The sequence below is a fragment of the Chanodichthys erythropterus genome, chromosome 12 (genome assembly GCF_024489055.1).
Source record: "Chanodichthys erythropterus isolate Z2021 chromosome 12, ASM2448905v1, whole genome shotgun sequence".
Taxonomy (NCBI): Eukaryota; Metazoa; Chordata; class Actinopteri; order Cypriniformes; family Xenocyprididae; genus Chanodichthys; species Chanodichthys erythropterus.
The window spans coordinates 6829803-6840288 of NC_090232.1; the positions used below are offsets into that span (position 1 = coordinate 6829803).

The 10486-nt window shown below is 36.2% G+C and overlaps 1 long non-coding RNA gene across 2 annotated transcripts; it reads left to right on the forward strand.

Annotated features, from left to right (window-relative positions):
• The first annotated feature begins 3810 nt into the window (after positions 1-3810).
• Positions 3811-6985, forward strand: LOC137033065 (uncharacterized). Of its 2 annotated transcripts, XR_010896802.1 has the most exons (4): positions 3811-3945; positions 4074-4150; positions 4822-4891; positions 6579-6985. It is a non-coding gene; the product is annotated as an uncharacterized lncRNA (long non-coding RNA). The 2 variants fall into 2 exon arrangements; XR_010896801.1 differs by having other exon boundaries at positions 3811-4150.
• Positions 6986-10486: the final 3501 nt, after the last annotated feature.

A 10486-nucleotide genomic window follows, 5' to 3' on the forward strand; every position in this document is an offset into this window, starting at 1 on the left:
GTTCTGAGCCCTTGATCCCCTTGGACAGCACGCCAAATATGCTAATATATATATATATATATATATATATAAATAAATGTTTTTTTTTTTGTTTGTTTTTTTTACTCTATTCAATCATTTGTAAATGTGAACTTGTTTTACTTATTTATTTATTAAAGATTTATTTTCTGGCATTTTATAGTAGATTCAAATCTATTGTTTCAGGCTCTATTGCCTGTTGCCTCAATGGTGTCTTTGGGCCATAAGGATTGTTTGTGATTTGTTCTTAGTGACTTGACTACTCCTAATGCTTCACAGATTTATTAAAATTAGGAGTCCTAAAATTAGGACTAATGTGCCCGTTATTTTTAAGAGTTTCTCCTAAATTGGCAAGTTAGGAGCTACTTTTAGTCTTAAGATGTTTTGTGAATACGGCCCCAGATGCAAAAGGCAAACAACTACCCTTTACCCTGCACAATGACACGAAAAAATGACACAAAAGGGATACCCTGTGCATTAAAAAGTAACCAAGGGGTCCTGACCAAGCGTCCATATATAACGTGTTAAGAGTGACAATGTGTTGGTATTTTTCAAATAAATAAATAAATGTTCAAAAACCCAGTTTGAGATGATTTGAGCCTTGTGACATGGCGTGTTATCCTGCTGGAAGTAGCCATTAGAAGATGGGTACACTGTGGACATAAAGAGATTGACATGGTCAGCACCAGAACTTAGGCTGTGGCGTTTAAACAGTGCTCTGTTGGTACTAAGAGGCCCAAAGTGTGCCAAGAAAATATCCCACACACCATTACACCTCCAGCAGCCTGAACTGCTAATACAAGGCAGAATGGACTCATGCTTTCATGTTATCTAGAAGATAGATATACACTTAGGATGGCTTGAGGGTGAATAAATTATAGTATCGTTTTCATTTTTTAACTATCCCTTTAATGTTGGTTTATTGCTGTCAAGCAATGAAGTCACATAAGCCAGGTGCACACTGTGCGATTTTGGCCACAATTTGGTCATCTGAGACAAATTTTGAGAATCCTAAAAGATTCCTATAATCGTTGGGAAAAATCTGTAGTCTTCAATCGCTATTTTGACATGTTCACCTTCAGCCGATTAATGAGCGTTACGATCAAATTTTACCTCTGACAAAATTCTGGCAGTGTCAGAAGATTTGGCACACAGTCCTGTGACTTCTATGACGTACATCGAATTGTCTTCGTTTTTAAAGACAAGCCGTGATCAAAATGAACACTTTGTTAGCCACCATTTCAGTCCCATGTGTAATGCAGCTCACTGTCACCGAATGTGTGTGGACTGATGTAAAACTCCGGAAAAGTTTTCATGCACGCGTCCATTTTTAACATGTCTTCACTGTCCTACAGTCTGACATAAATGACACCTCAGATCCCCCAGTGTGACATGAAGATCATGTTCATACAGTCTGACAAGCAGCAATCATAAAGGACTAATAGAAATCTCACAGTGTGCACCCAGCTTTAGGTTATCTCATTTATGAAGTGGTAATGTAAAAAAATGACCATACATTTTATCCTATGCATCCCCCAAAGAAAATGTCTACACGCTTATGTAGAATGAATTTCACATAAAGTGGTTTTCTGTTGCACTTTATTCTAGCTCTAATCCTTCTTGACTGTAGTACTTAATTAGTACATACACTTACTCTTTTTCCTGCTGTAGGTCATCTGCTTCAAGGCTCAACGTGTTTTGTGTTCAGAGATGTTCTTCTACAGATCTCGGTTGTAACGATTTGTCATTTGAGTTACTGTTGCCTTTCTATCAGCTTGAACCAGTCTGACCATTCTCCTATGACCTAAACAAGGTATTTTTGCCCACATTCTCTGTAAACTCTGCAGATGGTTGTGTGTGAAAATCCAAGTAGTTCGGCAGTATCTGTACTCGATATACTCAGACCAGCCCGTCTGGCACCAAGTTCAAAGTCACTTAAATGACCTCAGTTTGAACTTCAGCAGATCATCTTGCTCTTGACCATGTCTACATGCCTTGCTGCCCTGTGGCTTGAATGGCAGTGCACATCAATTTTAGGTTGTTTTTATTGCTCTTTTGCACAGCTGCCTCTCAAAGCGTAAACACACTTTTTTTGATTTCCCTTCCCATTGAGTCCTCTGAGACTCTTGCAGAGGTTGGCACACAGGCGTTCATGTTTAAATGCTTCTCTCTCTCTGTGACCTAACAAGCATTTCTCCATGTGCTTGGGTCCCCACAGCTGTGGTCAATCTGCTAACAGGCAATTTGAGTTCCTGATCCTGTGATGCAAATTAAGGATACTTATTGGATTCCTTGTGTCAATTCGTCCTCAGAATTTGCCACCAGAATGGAGACCAATGGTGCATTCATGCTTGGCCTTGCACATCTTATTTGAAGAGGCAGTGAGATGTTTGCATGTTTGAGTTGGATTTTGTGGAAATGAAAGTTTCATGACTAGCCCTGCATCCCAATGCCCATACTATCCATTCTAAATAGTATGTGTGATTAAAATAAGTTTGTCCCAAAGCATTGTATGTTAGAAAGAGTATGCCAAAAGTCCCCGGATGGTCTACTATTTCCGGTAGATTTTCAAAGTGTGGATCCGTGCACACTATAAAGGCTAATATTGCCCACAACCCATTGCGCGTTGGACGAGGATTCAGTTCAGAACTATTAACACAATTAAAAAGTGTTAAAAAAAAAAATCTACAAAACATGGCGGATATGCGCGATCTACGCTCAGAGGTTTGAGTGACTAGTAATCAGTTCAACGTCATAGAAAATATATATTTAATGTTATCTGTGTTATTTTTCATCTGCAAATACCAATGTGGACATTTATACATATACGATTGGCCATTAACTTTTAAATGCATCATTATGCATTAATATGAGGAGAGTTCTCCACATGAAAGACCCACGACTGCAGATCAACGTGCTGCATTTCTCTCCGATACGGTAATTAACTAAATGAAATGTGGAGGATGTAAGATGATTGACAGGCCAGTTTACGGTGACAGGATGTGACAGAGAGAAAAGACGCACTTTTGCTACACACTCAAAAGTAAGTACTTTTTGTTCACAAACGGCGAATTGGGACGCAGCATAAGTCTTCATTCCAAGTTATACATTCCAGTTTTCTTTTTAGTTAGTTTACCCAAAAATGAAAATGATCCCATGATTTACTCACCCTCAAGCCATCCTAGATATACATGACTTTCTTCTTTCAGACGAAGACAATTGGAGATTATTTAAAAAAAAATATCCTGGCTCTTCCAAGCTTTATAATGGTAGTGAATGTTGTTTGAGATTTTGAAGCCCGAAAAAGTGCATCCAGTGTGGAAGTGCGGAAGCACAGAGGATAGAGCAAAACAAAACACTGGTCACAAATTAGAAGTCTAAAACAAGAATTTTTAAAGAGAAATGTTGAAATGCCCTACTTCATATGTCGAGTCAGAAGTCACTTGTGCGTACTCCACTTGCGTACGCCCGTTCCTGGAAGCCAGTGATTATAGTTTATCAAGTGTTAAAAATGGATATGTTGCTTATAAAAATCCATTGTTTCACTTCGGAAGGCCTTTATGAACCCCCTGGAGCCGTGTAGATTATTTTTATGATGGATGGATGTGCTTTTTGGGGCTTCAAAATTTCGAGCACCATTCACTACCTTCACCCTCACTGGAAGAGCCAAGATATTTTTTTTAATATACACTGTTAAAAATTGCTGTTAATTTACGGCAAAATTTTAACAGTATAATCCTGTTATATTAAAAAGCAGCGCATTACTGTTTTTTTACGGTTGGTGAAATGACATACACAAATTTTAACAGCATTTTACCGTATTTATTCCACAAAGGAAAGAAAACAGTACTTAACAGTATTTTTGGAACTGAAAACTGCAGCGAACACATCTGGATTTTTATCCGTCTTTACACTGTGATTTAACCGGTGAGTGCACCTTTGCCTTGCTCCTTTTACACAAGATAGGCTACACGTTTGCAATTGCAAATAACTGTGCAAATAACTGTAATAATTGTGGATGCTGAGCTTGTAACTGTTTTATACGTCCATTTCAGTGCCAAACCTGCCAACCGTGCAAACTGCGTCACAGAGTGGAGCTGGATTTCGGATTCATACATTTCCCGAGTACGAGGTGAGTTCACTATGTATACCTATACAAGTTTTTCAAATATGATATACTATAAACTCTTCTGCAAAGTAAGCCTTTAACATCATAGCAACAAAGTAATATCGATGTAAGTTATTTCTAACGCTGAAATTGTCGTCATCTCGTTTGCTAATTTTAGCTTAAGATCTTTTCATTTATTGGATAATATAGCCTACATTTAGTTTATATTAGACAAAACGTTGATTTCGATAACGTTGTGCTTGCAAATTTGGGTAAGCTTGTTCTAATTTGTACATAACTGTATTATGAGGGGAGTTTTTCTTTTGTTGCTGTTTTGCTTCTTTAGCGTTGGGTGTATTTTGGATTACTTCGACCAAGGTTAGCTTGATAGAATAAGTTGCGCGTTACTACTCAGTAAGTTATTATGTTGATGGTTTGTATTGTAATGTTACTTTGCCCAGTACAGTAGGCTAAATGACATTTTATTTCAGTGGAGACTTTGTTGTTGTTGAGATTTTTCGTGCCCAAAGACTGTCCAATTTGACTCGCTGTTGTTGTTTATGTTCTATCATGGTATTATTGTCCTAACAACTGAAATAGACATGCTCTTTCCTAATTTAAAAATTAAATGCATACATTACAGGCATTATTGTTAGTGTATTGAGTCTGTCCTCATCATTGTAACTGTGTCTTAGGCCTCTTCCACTGCAGCTGATGTAGAAAGGACACTTGAACAACCTGCAACTCCTCGACTGATACTCCTTGGTATGTATAGAACTAGTCTATTTTATTACATAAGCCTCTAAGGGTGTTTTTTTTTTCTTCTTTTTTTTTCTTTTGTATTTCAGCAAACATGGTAAATGCTTTTGTACAACACTGAAAGGGACAGTTCACACAAAATAAATATGCTGCCATCTTTTACCCACACTCATGTCATTCCAAGCCCTCAAGACTTTTATTAATATTTGTTATGTTATGACTTTACTTGAGGCACATGACTAATTGTTAAAGGGTTAGTTCACCCAAAAATGAAAATTCTTTCAATTATTACTTACCCTCATGCCATTTGACACCTGTAAGACCTTCGTTCATCTTCGGAACACAAATTAAGATATTTTAGTTGAAATCCGATGGCTCCATGAGGCCTTCATAGGGAGCAATGACATTTCCTCTCTCGAGATCCATTAATGTACTAAAAACACATCTAAATCAGTTCATGTGAGTACAGTGGTTCAATTTTAATATTATAAAGTGACGAGAATATTTTTGGTGCACCAAAAAAACAAAATAACGACTTATTCAGTGATGGCTGATTTCAAAATCATAAATGAATCAAAGTGTCGAATCTGCAGTTCAGAGAACCAAAGTCACGTGATTTCAGCAGTTTGGCGGTTTGACACACGATCCAAACCATGATTCCGCACACTGATTCATTTATGCTCCGATGCTTCCTGAAGCAGTGTTTTGAAATTGGTCATCACTATATAAGTCGTTATTTTGTTTTTTAGGCGCACAAAAATATTCTTGTCACTTTATAATATTAATGTTGAACCACTGTACTCACATGAACTGATTTAAATATGTTTTTGGTACATTAATGGATCTTGACACACAGATTCACAATGATCTGATGCTTCATGAAGCAGTGTTTTGAAATTGACTATCACTAAATAAGTCGTTATTTTGTTTTTTTGCCGCACCAAAAATTTCTCATCGCTTTATAATATTAATATTGAACCACTGTACTCACATGAACTGATTTAAATATGTTTTTAGTACATTAATGGATCTTGAGAGAGGAAATGTCATTGCTCCCTATGAAGGCCTCACGGAGCCATCGGATTTCAACTAAAATATCTTAATTTGTGCTCCGAAGATCAACAAAGGTCTTACGGGTGTGAAACGACATGAGGGTGAGTAATTAATGACAGAATTTTCATTTTTGGGTGAACTTACCGTTTAAGTAATATGTCATTGTGGTTATGGGTTTTGAATTAATTTTGAATTAGTTAATAGTCATGTGCCTCAACAAGTAAAGTCATAACAAGATACCTTTGTAAATCATTAGCTAAAGATTATTTAAAGCAGACAACTGGAAGTTGAAATGCATGGCTTTGACCGATTGTGGTAATTAACACGTTCATTTACATTATTAGTTAATATAATATGCTATTAGGGAATTAATATATTATGACACATTTAACTAATAACAATATAATGATTACTTAATCTATTAAACATATAGAAACTTTATTAGTTGCTGATGCAGTAATCATTAATTAATGGTTTAGTTCTTCATAAGTCATACATTAACTTGATTATTTGTGCATTAGTTAAGCATGAATTAATGCATATTACCCGTATTGTAAAGTGTTACCTTAATTTCTATTCACATTCTCGTTATGTAAACTTTTACCCACACTAATTCTGAATGTATGCATTTGTTTTTCAGACACTTCATTGGAATAAATCCTGAAAAAGGCACCAAGGGTGGACAAGACTTATCACACTCGGGTTGCCAGTCTACTTAAGAAGCTAATGGACTTAAAGCGTTAGTTCACCCAAAAATGAAAATTTTGTCATTTATTACTTACACTCATGTCGTTTCACACCCGTAAGACCTTCATTAGTACATTAATGGATCTTGAGAGAGGAAATGTCATTGCTCCCTATGAAGGCCTCACGGAGCCATCGGATTTCAATGATAACCGTAGACCTCTTTAAGTCATTGGATTTCAACTAAAATATCTTAATTTGTGTTCTGAAGATGAATGAAGGTCTTACGGGTGTGGAACGGCATGGGGGTAAGTAATTTTGAGAATATTTTGTGATTTAAAGTGGCTTTATTTTTCAAGTTTTTCAAAGTTTTAATAAAGCACATTTTGAAGTTACTCTGCATTGTGTTAAATTTGTAATGTTTCAAAGGATATATTTGTACATTGTATTATGGTTTTACAACAAGACGTCTAAGGGGTAATTAATAAAATCAAAGAAATATCTAGAAAAATAGTTACACCTTTTTTTCTTAGCAGTCCATTTCTCAATATAATAACATTTGTAGCTTACAGTTAAAAAGTGCAAATAAACATTAATTAACTGTTAATACTTTTGACAGTAATTTACTGTTAATGTAGAAAATAACAGCTTTATGCTGTATTTACAAAAACAGTAACAAACTGTAAATTTCAACAACAGCAAGACACTGTTAATTTAACAGTAACTTGCTGGCAACCGTGCTGCCAGTTACTTACTGTTTTTTAACAGGACAATTTTTAACAGTGTAACTCAGATCGTGTTCATCTGAAAGAAGAAAATAGTCATATATACCTAGGATGGCTTGAGGGTGAGTAAATCATGGGATAATTTGAATTTTTGGGTGAACTAGGCTATCACTTTAATGTTCATTTAGTAGAGCTGTCAAGCAATGAAGTCATTCATTTGTGAAGTGGTTCTGTAGAAAATGACCATACATTTTATCCTACGTATCCTCCAGAGAAAATGCCTACACACTTATGGCAGAATGAATTTTACATAAAGTGGTTTTCTGTTGCACTTTATTCCAGGTTTGACCTGAAAATTTGCATACTTTGAAAGGTCTCTGATCCTTCTTGACTGTAGCACTTAATTAGTGCATACACTTACTTTTAACATTTCAATTCTCCTTCCATGTACATGCTGTTTTGCGTATTGCTGATTGCCAACATTTTAGTGCTTGTCCCAGTTGACATCAGTTAAAATGGCCATTGTGGCCATGCTTGTCAGTTCTGGTCAATAGTCTTGTACAGCCTTATAAAAATAGTTTCCTCTCATTGCTTTACATTTGAATGGACTTCTTCAAAAACACGATAAAGATGGTTATGTTTAACAAGGTTTATTAAATGAGAGCCGACAACGTACATAGGTTAGCAGTTCTAATTGTCTTATATTGAATTGCTGTCCCCCCCAGGGTTGATTACAAATTATATTGTTGAACATTATGAACAGTAAGGGATCAATAGTTATCAAATTAAGTTCCTCTTCATGGACTCTTTGACATGTCTCATAAATGGTGAACTGTTTTGTGCTGTTATTGTCTTACTGAGTTATATCTTACAGCATCAGACCATTCAAAACAATCAGCGAAATGTTAGTGGCCATTTAGCTGCCATTATAAATGAATCTCTTTTAAATTAGCTCGAAATCTGGTCATAATCTCATTATAGCCATAAAGGCTGTCTCCTCTAAAGCAGATCATAGATGTTGTACTTCTGAAAAGTCATATATATTGCTCTTCTTTTAAACCAACTGAAGGTGTGCTTAAATGAACTCTCAGTATGGTGTGAATAACATTAAATTGATGCATTTCAGTCATTTAAACTTGATGGATTCAGTTGTACCTGAGTTTTCCGAAGAATGCATAAAAATAAATGTTGCATTTATAGCTGTGTCTGTGTCTGTTATTTATAAATTATGAGACATGAAGCCTCTTTAATATATATATTCTAACTTATATCTTAACTCACAGTTACTATGTTATTATAGTTGGAGAAAACATCAGGAACAGTCTTCAATACCGAAAACTTCCCATCAAGCTTTTCAATTTCCAGACTACTAGAGATTGTAGTTAAGTTAGTAGCATCTGCACAACCTCCAACACAGTCATATAGAAAATATGTGATTTGTTTTTATCATGCATGAAGCAGAGAAAAGGAGAGTTGGGGGTGAAATGAAAGCAGCACCACCAAACGAGACTCTCAACCCTTGAGCCTTGTGTTTTCCTACCTTTCAACATCAGTGAACACAGATAATTAGTGTCACAGCTGGAGCACTGGCCCTGTTTGATGATGCAATAAGATAAATGGCCAAAGATTTATTTGCCAGTGCTGCCTTGGGAATCAGTGCTATCATATTATCCAATCATATTGTGCCTTTTCAAAGATCTCTGTAGGGGACACCCATGATAACACCATCTCATTAAATACAGAGCGACCATTTCAGAATTCTACATGTCTTAGTACAAAGCCCCTGAACCAAAGTGCTTCTCATATTGTTCCATCTTTCATGTTTATGTTTTGAGATCCCGACCGTCATACAAACAGAATAAGGCATGCATGCTTTAAAAAGTAGAATACTAAGTTTGAGCTATACAGTTGTAAGACTGATGTCGGACTGCCTGGACCAAGAAAGGGCTACTCTTTGAAAAAACAAAGGAAATTAAATTTAAATTAACATTTGAACTCTCTCTTGCAAAATTAGCATCCCCATCCGAGACGCAATCAGACCGAGTCAATCACACCTCAGCATTGCCTAAATCTACATTTCCCTTCCTTCACCGCCTCTTCCCCCATCTCTTCTCTCTACATGCGGAGATGACCTGAAATTCACCCAAAATCTATATGGTTTAATGTGAACAGTTATCATACAACATTATACATGTTTGGTATCATTTGAAATGTCTCAGTGCGACTGGTACAAAGGTCTCATTCCCATAGAAGTAAACCAGAAGGTTTTAAGATTTTAGAGATATTTTGCTCTCTGTAATGGGTGTGTCCACCTGCACAGGGTCTTTCATGCAAACTGCTTTCTGTCCCCAAAAGGTGTAAACTACTCAGTCTAGGACCCTGATTAATGCAAATTCCCATTGTGAACTCATGTGTCCATTTGAAAGAAGTTTCTGTCTTGGTCTGGGTATTTAAAGAGATGTTGCAGGAGGCTCAGGGCGCAATCCAGTAATCAGATCAGCCCTCATTGCTGGGTGTCCAGGTGCTTTTTCTAAACATCTTTAACTCTTTTTCTGAGCATTTGATGTTTTTTATTGATCATCTTTGAATTGATTATGTAATTGGCATGATACATTTACCTGACTAATAAATTGTTACATTTGACTTAATTCTGACTTACTCTGAAATTATTGACTCTAGTAGATTACGTTAAGTCCATAACCCCACAAATCTACAATCAGGTTAGTAACGGACTAAAGTACAGTTTAGGTGGAGCAAGGGGGGCACAACAACTGGTATTTCAGAGCTCCGACTAACACATTGGAATTAGTTATGTATACTTAGACTGTGTAGGCTAACAATGTTTTTTTTTTTTTTCCTTTTAGAGCAACAGAGTATTGCTAGACCAATCTAAACAGGATGGGCCTCAACCTCTGATTATGGTGAGATTATTCTAACTAAGTGTCTGTGGGTAAACCACTGCATGATTATGTAAAGTTACCACTAAAGGAAGCTAAATTGGTCAGCCTAATTTTATGTTAATGGTCATGGCTCCTGGTTAAAAGTATATTACCTTATTTCGGTGTGTTCAGATCTATGGGGACTAAATAAGCATATTCTAGAATGAGCAAAGTGGGTACGGCCTTTAGAATATTAGTCA